Raw genomic sequence first — 11,746 nt, 5'->3', positions numbered from 1 at the left:
AAAAGTCCTTATAGGGGAACTTGATGTAATGTTGTTTAACAAAGTAAATAATGTGTTCATACCTCAAAATATTAAATATTGACACTTTTGTGACAGAGGTGTATGGAGCTAAAACCCAATCCATTTTCAGATGTATAATGGAAGATCTAGTGAAAGGCATTAGCTCCAGTTCACACTCCAGACAGATGGTGGCGGTATTTCACACTTTCAGTTGTTTTGAAAAACGCCATAGAAAGATAACAAACGCTCTTCAAATTCGCCATTTTTACTCGCATAATATTGAATTAAAAATAAAGAGGGCCTTGATAATAGTTTCTGGTTTTAGTAAATTCAAGCTGGTTACGTCCTAGTCCGAGTTAGACGACAACACAACTGGACAAGAACTGGATGGAAATGAAATGTGGATCTCAAAAGGAAGAAGGCTGCTAACGTGTTGCTAGCTGGTGGTAAGTTTGCTTCAAAATGCTAATTATCTTCGTTTAATTATAAACAGTGCATACATAGTTATTTTATCAATTTTATTGTGACTTTTATGATTATTACTATAACAATCATTCAGCTTCATGTTATAACTGCATGGAAGCTCTGTTTGTTGCGACTCAATATACTTTTCTTCATAAACTGGTTTTAATTAAGCTCAATATGCCAAAGAGACTTTGATATTGTGAGGCTGTTGTTATAACTCGTTCATCATTGTTTTTATCTTCAACATATTGCAGTTTAAACAAATTAAGATGAAAGAGGAGTCATGTCTGATTAATGATTCTACCTTTCTACTACCGCAGATACTAACAATATTTGCTTATATTTGAAACAATATGTAATTTAAAATATGAAAAAATATTGTATGTGCGTCACCTTTTGATTGGCAATGATAAACGCATGCAGAAACCAGCAAACATGGCTGCTTAAAGCCATGTTTGCTGGCTTTAAGCAGCACATACCTAGTAGGGACATGTATCTATCCCTACTAAGGAGGGATAGGTATGTGTCTATCTAAAATTATATATAATTTTAGTTAGATGTATCGAAAAATGTTATTGTTGCTCAATTGCCATGCAGCATGCAGGGGTTCAAATCCTGGCATGGGATCTTTTTGCATGGAATTTGCATGTTCTCTCCATGCATAGTCTCTCTCTGGGTACTCCCACTTCCTTCTATTGTCCTAAAAAGGATCTCTGTGTGTGTTTGTCTCTATGACCTGTGTGCCTCATAGTCTGTGACTCAGTGGCAACTCATCCAGGGTGTATCCCAGCCTTCATCCAGAGACGACTGGAGATAGGCTTCAATACACACCTATCCATGCAGCGTCACCCTCCCAACGCTTCCGTGACTCTGCATGGATAAGTGTGTATTGAAAATAAATGGATGATTCCAGTTTTCCTTGAAAATTATATTTAGATGAGTAAAAGTTCAAACTAAACGATCAGTCTCTGCAGATGTTGGGCAGAGATGAGCAGGTCTAGACCCCCAAGAACTAGGTGAGTACATTTGTTATGTTTGGGAAAAAGAACATAACAAATGTTTTTTTCCCAATTCTGTAAGCTACAGGTTATTTACCGTATTTCAAAAATAACTGGTTCTGGTAATGCGTCACTGGTTCTTAATGGTTGAAAATTATTCAAACCATTTGATCAAATTGATAATCATTGAATGAGGGAGTTTAGATTCATTAAGATTTTATTTTTAACCCAACTTGATGAATTTGCATAAATTAAAGAATAGCTGAAGTTTTCAGAGTGAAATGATGAAACATTATAAAAGGTGTTGTGGGAGATGTACATGTTGATACCCATCAGTGATTTAGGATTGCTGGTCAGGGAAGGACAATAAAAAATAAGAAAATTACAAATCAGAGTAAACTGGTGTAGCCAAAATAATTTAATGCTGATTAAGTTGTTTTTGGGGGTGGTGGCAAGAAGTCACAATATGGAGTTCTTTCTTGTTTCAGATTTATATTAGAAATATTTTTAAAAAACTCCTTTTGACTAGGGTCCATCATGCAAAGATGTATGAAAAATCTTAAATCCTATAGATGCAAACTATGTTTTTAAGATCTCATTATAGCTGGAATAATAGTGCTAACATTTTTTTATTAATTCTGTAAAATGGATAACAAATGTACCTATAGGAAGTGAAGTCATTATAAAAACTTTATTCAAGTTTCTGATCTCTGTTTTTCCCAAAGTGGGGGTCCCATATTTTGAGTGTACAGATTTCATCTGCACAGCTTGCTAGCAGAAGCATCCAGTGATTTTTGTCATGATTTTCACACCTGTGCTTGTATTTGCTGAGGCAACAATGCAAAAGATTGCATGCAGGTTATTGTAGGTCAAGATGGCTGAAACAGTCCTTTGTTCTGACTCTTCTTTTGTGACCTCATATCCAGGAAGGATGGGCAGGGCTGGCAGTAACAAGATGATGATCCTTTAAACCTAATGTGACAGAGTGGAATCTACAATCTGTAGAAGTATTAAGGCTTTTCTAACCAGTCAGCATTAAACAGTCCGAGTGAAGCTAAAACAATTTACATCCATACAAAAAAAAAAAAAAAAAAACCCCTGCTTTTTCCTTGTATAGGGCTGCACTGTGAGACAATTTTCTCCATACTAAGCTGTACTGTCTCAGACCAAATCTCCAAATAGTGGATACCTTCCAGTGTCTGTGGTTATTAACCCACAGGAATGTTTAGTGTGGTTGAACAAACAGCTGCAGTCTGGCAACAGTCCATTTTGCATTGTTATAGTCACAATTCTCAGTCATTTCCTGCTGGTCACACTGTGCCAGAAGCAATGGGAAAATTTCAGTGAAAAAAGCCAAACAGCGTCTCCGGACCCACAGCGAATCTGGGACCAATCACAGAGTGGGTCCACGTAAAGGCCGCTGGATTAACAGACTGGGAAAATGGTTGGAAAATCCTTGGTTTTTATGCTTTTTTTTTTTTTTTCCAGCAAACTGCAGTGATGTGGGGCTCACATCTGCATTTACATAAACTTTCAGCCAAATCTGAAACCATCAGCAAGTACTAACCCATAATATGTGGTCAGAGTGAGTCTATGTGTATTCATAGAGTGCCGGAGAAGAGAATGGGGTGGAGGGTTTTCACTTTGGCAGGACCACCCTTGCTAAAACCTTTCTTTTCCATTATAAGGCTGTCTTTTCCTGGTCTTTGTATTCAGAAGACTAGTATAATTCTCTGTTGCTGCCATTTTTTAGAATGAATTTTTCTAAAACATCCTCAAATGATGAGTGCACCATATGTGTGACTTCCTGCCATTACGTTGCTATATTATTTAAGCATGCCCTACAAGCTGCAACCCCTAATTGTATGTATATAACCTTCCCTACCTCTGAGTGACTGTGCCTCATGGATGGCAAACCTGTCACTGAGGGAAAGTATTCCTGGCTACGTCACAACCAGTCTTTGAAATGTGATAGTTTTATGTGATTCTATTTGGACATATTCCTCTAAATATTTGCATATTTTATTGGCAGGAACCACAAGGAGACCCTCCGTGTTCATGGTTGCACATGGAATTTAAATGAGTTAAATGTTGCATCTCCTCAGCTATTCAGTATTTAAATGTACATTGCTCTACAATGTATTTGGGGATTCTGTTTTATAGTACACACACAATATAAATTTGAAGTGGAAGAAAAAGGATGAATGGTCACTTTTGATAAATATCAGAAAAATGTGTCATGAATGTGTGTTCACCTGCCCCAAATGCATTACTTTGCAAATTAAGCCCACAATTGTGGTTGTAGGCCTAAACACAGAAATGATACACTCTTCTTCTTTGCAAAAGTGCTAAGGCTCAGTCAGATTAGGTGGAGAGTCTCTCTGCACATCATATTTCATATTGACACATTTTCAGTTGGATTTATGAATGTTGACTGGGCTATGCTACCACACGAATATGCTTTGATCTAAATCGTTCCATTGTCCCTGTTGCTATATGCTGGGATTATGCTCTTTCTGGAAGGTCAACATCCACCCTCAGCCTAGATTATTCCAACATTTCCCAATTTTTCCTCCACCGTTGCCCTATATTAAGCTCCAAACACCTACTCATCTACTCTGAACAGCTTCTCTTTCCAGTGGGTTGCCAGTTCGAAGCCCTGCTTCGTCTATCTTAGTCATTGTGTTCTTGACAATAACAATGCTTCATGAGATGTATAAACGTGTGTCCGAGTAAAGGAAACTACAATGCTCTGATTCTTTGCAAGTTTTTATTTGTTAAAACTACTCTACCATGACTCTATGATATTACCATATAATCATGCATTATGGTAATCAATCAAAAAATACATCTACAGCGGTCAAGTCAGTATTAGTATTAGTATTAGTCATGTCTGAATATGCAGTAAATATTAAACATTTAACCAACTACTGTGGACTCATGACTTTGAGATCAAGATATGCATTATTAATCATAATGCTGCATGAAGGCAAAGCACCTTTCAGATATGTACTTGTATAGAGTATTTTACCAGCATTCATAATTGATTATAAGGAAGTCAGTGTGACAGCTGGCACTGTACTCTTTGATTTAAACTGTGAATCTAATGGTCAAATGAGAACATGAATGTTAGAATAAATGTTAAGAGTGCAGAGCTGGAGTACTAAAGGTGTATTTGTAGTTACCTCTTTTTTTTTTTCCCAGGATGTGCTTTCAACCCTCCATTAGTGCACAAGAGCTTGGGTCAGGTCCGTGGGCAGTGGGCACATCCATGTGCAATTACATGTAAATGCTGCCTCTAATTTCATGCTTGCCATTTTGGGGCTAAAACACACCCTTGTGAGTCTGGGCTTCGAACCCGAGGCGGACCGTCCCCCTCCTGGCCTGCGGCTTTGTGGCAGCAGTATTTCTAGGCACAGCCTTTGGTCTCTTGCATGCAGCTGAGCAGAACAAAGCCTCAAGAGATGTTTCTGCATGGGGTATAAATTCAGCTGTGGCACAGTTTAGTCTGAGACTGGCCAACTACAGAGGGCCACACAAACAGAAATAGGCCTGCTGTCTCCTTTCAAATCCGTGACTGTTTTTACCTTTAGCTCTATAAACTACGTTGCAGTGAATATTTTTTTTTTTTTTTTTTTTTTCTGAGAGATTAATCCAAGGTTTTTTGAAGATGTTTCTGACTGTGGTTAATACTCCTTTGCTGGATAATTTTCAACAGAAAAGCCAGTGTCAAGCTAGCCAATATTATCATACAATCATATATTTAATGGACTGAGGTTTGATGATGCTGAACATGGAGAAAACTGAAGCCACTATTTTCTGGAGCACACTCACTGTGAAAGCTGCTATAAAAATTATATGTTTCCGAGCCAAGGTCTCTGCATGCTCATCTGGTTGAGTCCTTGTAATATTTTGCCAACTTCCATGGAAATGCATGAAGAGGAAAAAAAAAAAACAGAAACACTGTGTAATGTAATATGACCCAATGCAATGCCACCCAAAATATAGTCATACTGGAAGTTTTGCAGCATGGATCAAGTATATTTAATGGATGGAAGTGTACACGGTGCCTGCATGGTGGTTAAGTAAATCTAAAGCGTAATGCTTGTGTAAAGCGAGAAGTTTCATTCTCCAGGCAACCTCTCCAAACAAAATGTACTTGTTCAGTCTGGTCAAAATGTAACTTTCACTCTGTTTATATCTCTAAAGTCTCAGTCTGGCTACAAATCATCCAACTGTGATGAATTAATTTTAAAGTTCTATTTTTTTACTTACAAATGTCTAAATAATCTTGTTCCTCTTTCACTCTGAGTTACTACAGCCTTATCTTCCTTCACCATCAGCCGATAAGCTGCTTGTACTTGCTGCAAACACTTGGCCGAAACTTGGAGGATATCAAGCTTTTACTGTTGTGGCTCCCAAACATTCCAATATGTTGCCTTTAAATAAAGATAGACATCTTTGCTTCTTGCTTTTTATCTTTTGCAGTAGTTATTGCAATGATAATTTACAGCTCATAACAGGAAGTTGCTTGTTCACCTTGCATCAGTGTCCAGAGACCATGTTTTCATGTGGCCTGTGGTATTCTTGTTGTATATGTAAGGACTTGATTTTTGCTTCTAATAAGTTGTCTTATTGTGATTGCAACGCTTCATCTGCATTAGGTAGTGAACGAATCTGCTTCCTGTCCTTTGTGTTGAGTGCACTGGCCTTTCAGATAGTTAATGTGAGGGTACAGCCATGCTCCATTCTTCACAAACTGAACAGAGCTTCTCTGTCCGATCCATTAAGTCAGCAGTACTCGAAGAATGTTGCGTCAATGTAATGTAGTAATTGTTTCGCTACTGTCTTTCTATCAAACAGCTGGCTGGTGTGTTGTTAGCGAAACAAAATTTGGTGATGTTGTAATATGTGTCAAGTTTTAATCTTGTTTCTTAGGTTTTGGTCTGAATTTGTACAAGAGATTGCATTTGTGTGAATTGAACGTAAACTTCCTCTTCCAAATTATCTTAAAACCTGATCAGATAACCAAACTTAGCTCAGAATACATTCACAAAAAACTCCAGAAATGGTTCTGTTAGCGCAACTTTTAAAAATGTAACCATACCTCAGCCAACAATGAAGTGTTTCTTACTTGCAGTGAAAGAATACAAAGCACAGAGGAGCACATTTCGATTGTATATGCATCTCAAATGCTTTTTGAGTCAATATTTCTACCATCCGAACAGTTTATTTCCTTATTAATTCCTTCTAACTCAAGTGCTATAACCTAAATGGCAAATTTAAAATCATTTCAATCTGAAATGTTCCACTGAAAGCCTCAGGCAGCATCTTCATGTTGCTTTCTGTATAAGACAGACAGGATTAAGTTTCCATAATCAGATTATCCAGGAAAAGTGTTCTGTTGGGTCAATAATCTGCATCTCCACTTGGATCCTCCAGACAACTAAACGTTGCAAAGCCAAGCAGGACTTCTTTGCCATATCATGCAATATTTTTATTGACATTATCATCTGTCTAAGTCTCTAATTTGTGATGCGAAGGCTCCAATTAAAACACTATTCAGTGCAACATTAACGTGCATAAATTCTTTTTCTTTTTAAGATGAATGTCAAACAGTGTGCTTCCTGTTGATGTAAAAAGGCTCCGTGGTAAGTCACAAAACTTCCTGAGATGCATTATCGATGCACAGGAAACCATTAAAGCATGTCTGATTAAATGTCTGTGTAGGCCTGAAGTGTACAACAAAAAGCTGTTGTATAAGCAGGTGATGAGTGCATGTATCTTAGGTATTCACAGAGAGTTATTTGACTGTATAAAAGCTGGTGGCATCAAATAGAAAGAGATAAAGTTTTACTCAAAGCTGACAGTACAGCTTAAAGTATCTTGGATCCTGCCCTCCCAAAAAATTTCAAAGCTATAAAACTAATTTTTGTTTGTTTGTTTGTCTGGTGAAATATGGATTAGGATTAATACTGAGGCATGCTGAACTAAACTGAGGAAATTTTTGGACTTTCTAACCTTTTCTGGCTCAAGACAGTGGTCTCTGACTTGTGGTGTTGATTCTCACTGAGATTTAACTCTGTAAGCAAAGGTAACTTTAAAGAAAATAATAAAAATACAAATTTGTCATGAACAGAATATCACGGTACACAATACGTATATCATGAACTCCCTGGATAAATGCCACAATGTTTCTTTTCAGTCTTTGTGCATGCATCTCGACTTTAAACATGGAAATGAGTTCAAGAACAGAAGGAGAAGTTGTAAAAAATGATTTATGCCGGTGTTTATCAAATTACGCCCGAGGGAATCATCAGTTGTGCTTCAGCTCATTTGTTATAATATAAGATGTCAAGGTCAATATAGAGTTCTGTGAAAATTTAACCACGACAGTGAGTATGGAAAGTCAGTGCACCATGTACATGCTTATTGAGGTTGCTGCACCCTGTCAAATGTCTTTTTTTAGACAATAAGGTCATTATGTGGTCTTCAGCTGCAGCTGAGTGGTTTGTTAGTGTGAAGACAGGTCATGATGAGGACCAAACTGTGCGTCATTTGAAATAAGTTTGCAGAAATGGGTGTGGCTCCGTAGCAGAGAACAACACCTCAAAAATGAATTCACTGAAGGTAGCTGTATGACTTCATTGTCATGAAAAGATAGAAATCAACAAAAAATTAAATCAGCTCCCATTGGGCCCTCTATTTGATCGTAATACGATATATTGTGTGCTGTATGTTACATGAAATGGGAGCTTGGTTTCTATAGTCACTGTTTTATAGTATTTCTAAAAAAAAAAAAAAAAATTTTACTGGTGCCCGTCTTTCTTGGCGTATATCTTTGTTCATTCTGAAGAAGCCATCTGCAGGGGCAGCTCACAAACTCTCTGGCTTGGAAAGATAGGTCACTTGCAGTAAATTAGATGTATGAAATGAGGGACATTTGAATGGGATGGAGTGTCTTGCATAGAGGAGCATTATTAGTTAAGTTTATTTATAAACTATACCACAAATCTAAACCAGTGTTCTTCTGCAAGAGGAGTTTTGACAAATGCTTGCAGAAAAGTGCAAATATAGTTGTGCAGAACAACCTGCAGCTTGTGAATCTATGTATTATTTATCATGGATGAAACGGTAAGCTTGTGCACTTCTGCTTAGTCTTTTCAGATGTTTGCTATTTAAAAAATAGAGGCAGTCTCCTGCATTTGAATGCCACCGAATGACTTGACAGAGAGAAAATAATTTGTTCACACATGGTTTGCACTATTGCTCAGTTACAAGGTTATATTGCACAAAGGTTCTGGTGTTTAACAGGTTCTCATTTTTATTTAAACACTAACCTCATGGTAGAATATGCAACATATATAATATTTTCTCATATACTGAACAGAGATGATAACCAAACTGAATGTGCTGTTCATTCTCACCCCTTCATTGTTGTGTGTCACTGGATTTTCAGTCAGTATCACACTTTATTTTTCACTACCTGTCCTTGCAGTTCATTCACAACAAATGCATCAAAGCAATTGGATCTCAGTTAGGTTAAATTTATTATTCAAACTTCATAGAAGGTTTTCTGTCTTTGAAACTCAGCTTTATTGCACTTAGTCACTGACTTGCAGCGTCCACTTCTACTGGATGAGCATGTAGCATGTTGCATCATTGACTTAACCTTATACGTAGCCAACTTGGATGACTGACTTGGGGTTTGAGAAGGCAGATCTCTGAAGGGTTATTAGTTTTCCATACTCTAGACATAGCTAACCATCAGTGTCATAAATAGTGGGAAGGTTGGAGCTAGCATCATGTTGGTAATGATAGAATTTATCAAAGAAAAGACTGAGAAACGGACTCCAGAGACCACATGAACAAACAAATCAGCACAAATCACCCCCACCCCCCCTCTTGTCGTAGAGCTCAGGAAAATAAATGCAGATGGTGCAGGTGATGATGAAGATGGTGGTGATGAGTATACCACAGGAGATAATGGGGATGATGTGGTTGATATGGATGTTGTGGATGATTGACAAGTAGATGGTGATCATGATGCTGATGCTGAAATTAGCACAGTGAATCCAGGTCTTGGCATTGGCCACATAGACGATTGCCCAGGCTGGATGGTAGACTCCTTTGTGAGTGCTATTGTTGTAACTGTTCATTTGCAAAGTCTCCATGTGCAATGGTGATAGAGCTAAATCCTGTCAAAATCCCAAAAGATTGTAATACAAATTACTTGCTCAAGTGAAGCTCATTATGCATTCCAAGTTTATAGTTGCAATGGGATAATAAAAATATTCAAGACTTATGGCATTTTTTAAATAGTGCAGTCCAAATGAACTATTTTGGAATCACCATAAATGTGAATGTGAGCATTCAGCAGGTTTCCCGTCGCTGACTCGAATGTCTCTAAACTCCTTTCTAATTGTGTCGTACACACTGTTCCATGTATCTGAGAGTTCCTTTTTCAAGGTTCTTTGTTATGAAGGTGTTTCCGCACTGATCTCACAGAATCCCCACAGAGGACATCAGACTGCGTTACCTTTAGCAGTGCCTGTGTCCTCACTTGAAGCTGCATTGTCACATCGCTTCCTCAGAGGATTTCCCATTAGGAATGCTTTGTATGCGCAGACACACCAAGAACCACTGTGGATTCTAACAGGCCTCAGAAGATTATTAGGGCGGTGACTAAATACAAGAGCAACGAGAGAGGAACCTAGTGGGACTGTGGATTATGTGGTCAGGAAATCACACCTCAGGAGGGCTGGACTCAGGAAGTCAAGAACGCACATGCACACACACACATATGTGCACATTTTACACATTGTCTTATGGTTCCTAAAATGTCCACCGCTGTCTATGACTTATTCACACTTCAGTTACTGAACTATAATCATTTTCAAAAAAGCTCTTCAGCAGCTCTGGTTTTTTGTATGGGCAGGGTGCAGCAAGAGGGAAGTTGAGATTTAAGTATGAGTGTGTTGCAATTGAAATGACACAGACAGTACAATTCTAATGAAAAATATAAGGGAAATAGACATGTTATTGCAATTGACTCTCATAATTACATAACAAGAACAAATATCTCTACCTTGAGGAGTTGGACAAATCTGAAAAGAAAAAATGAAAAAGTGTCTCGACTGCTGGCACATCTAAAACCCAGACTTAACATGAAACATAAAACCCTAACAAATTTATTTCGTCTTAGCTCACGGAAGTGCTGCTACAGTACATCTGACATCACTGCAAAGTAATACTGAAGTTGCTGTCTACTACTACCAGATCATATATGAGCCCTCAGCATCCTCTGGTGGTAAAACGATTACTCCTTTTTACTTTATATTTAAGGGACCTGAGAATTGTTATCTTAGAGCACATTTTCATCCTTGTATAAATATCAGGAATTTTTATACAATTCTTTTATAAAATTTTGCTTTTTAAAATTCAGTTTTGTTTTTTTTTTTGTCTTCTCGTGGTACATTAAATTTATGGCATCTCTTGTTTTCCACTAGAGGTCAGCACAGAGAAGCAGAAGAGTGTGGCGAGTGTGAAGCAGGCTCTTAGCTTTTGGGGGAACTTAAACTTGAAATGTTCCAAACAAATATGGACTATCGTTGCTCTCTGTTTACGAGAAATCAGTGCGTGTCGTTTATGATTGATTTGGAGGCTTTATGCACAAGGACAGCATAATCTGTCAGCATTTAGGCACGTCGGCATAAACTGTTGTTAAATATCTGTTTTGATTTATGAAAGTTTATGTCTCATTATGTTCCTGGCTTAACTCAACTAGTAGTAGTAGTTAATAAATAATAATGGTTTCTCCTGAAGCATTAGCATTGCTAATTAGCATTAGCAACATTTAGTGTCTTTATAAAACAGCATCTGTTTTTATCACATGAATGTGTAGTTAGCTGTAGGATACTCTCCACGTTACTGGTGCCCCTGCAACAAAACCTAAACTGATATTGCAGTGGCACAATCTCAGTTCTCTCCCAGTGAGACGTTGTTTTATCTCCCTTGCCTTCTTCCTCACTGACTGTTGTAGCAAGAAAAACTCTGGTCCTTGTCCTTTTTTGTTACCGTTCCAGTTTTTTTTTTTAAGCTATAATTATTTCTCTGGATGTTTATATACTGGAGCATTTAGCCCAACGCATACCTTCTAGTAGTCACTTGTTTAGCAGTAAGTTACAATGACATTTAAATGGCTGATTTGTTTTATTTTTTTTAATCTGGACATACTACCAAGCATCTAGTTGGGGTTTCTGTAGATATGCGAAAAGTGCAGG

Source organism: Poecilia formosa, unplaced genomic scaffold (genome assembly GCF_000485575.1).
Source record: "Poecilia formosa unplaced genomic scaffold, Poecilia_formosa-5.1.2 Scaffold100, whole genome shotgun sequence".
NCBI classification, from domain to species: Eukaryota; Metazoa; Chordata; class Actinopteri; order Cyprinodontiformes; family Poeciliidae; genus Poecilia; species Poecilia formosa.
This window is presented reverse-complemented; position numbering follows the sequence as displayed.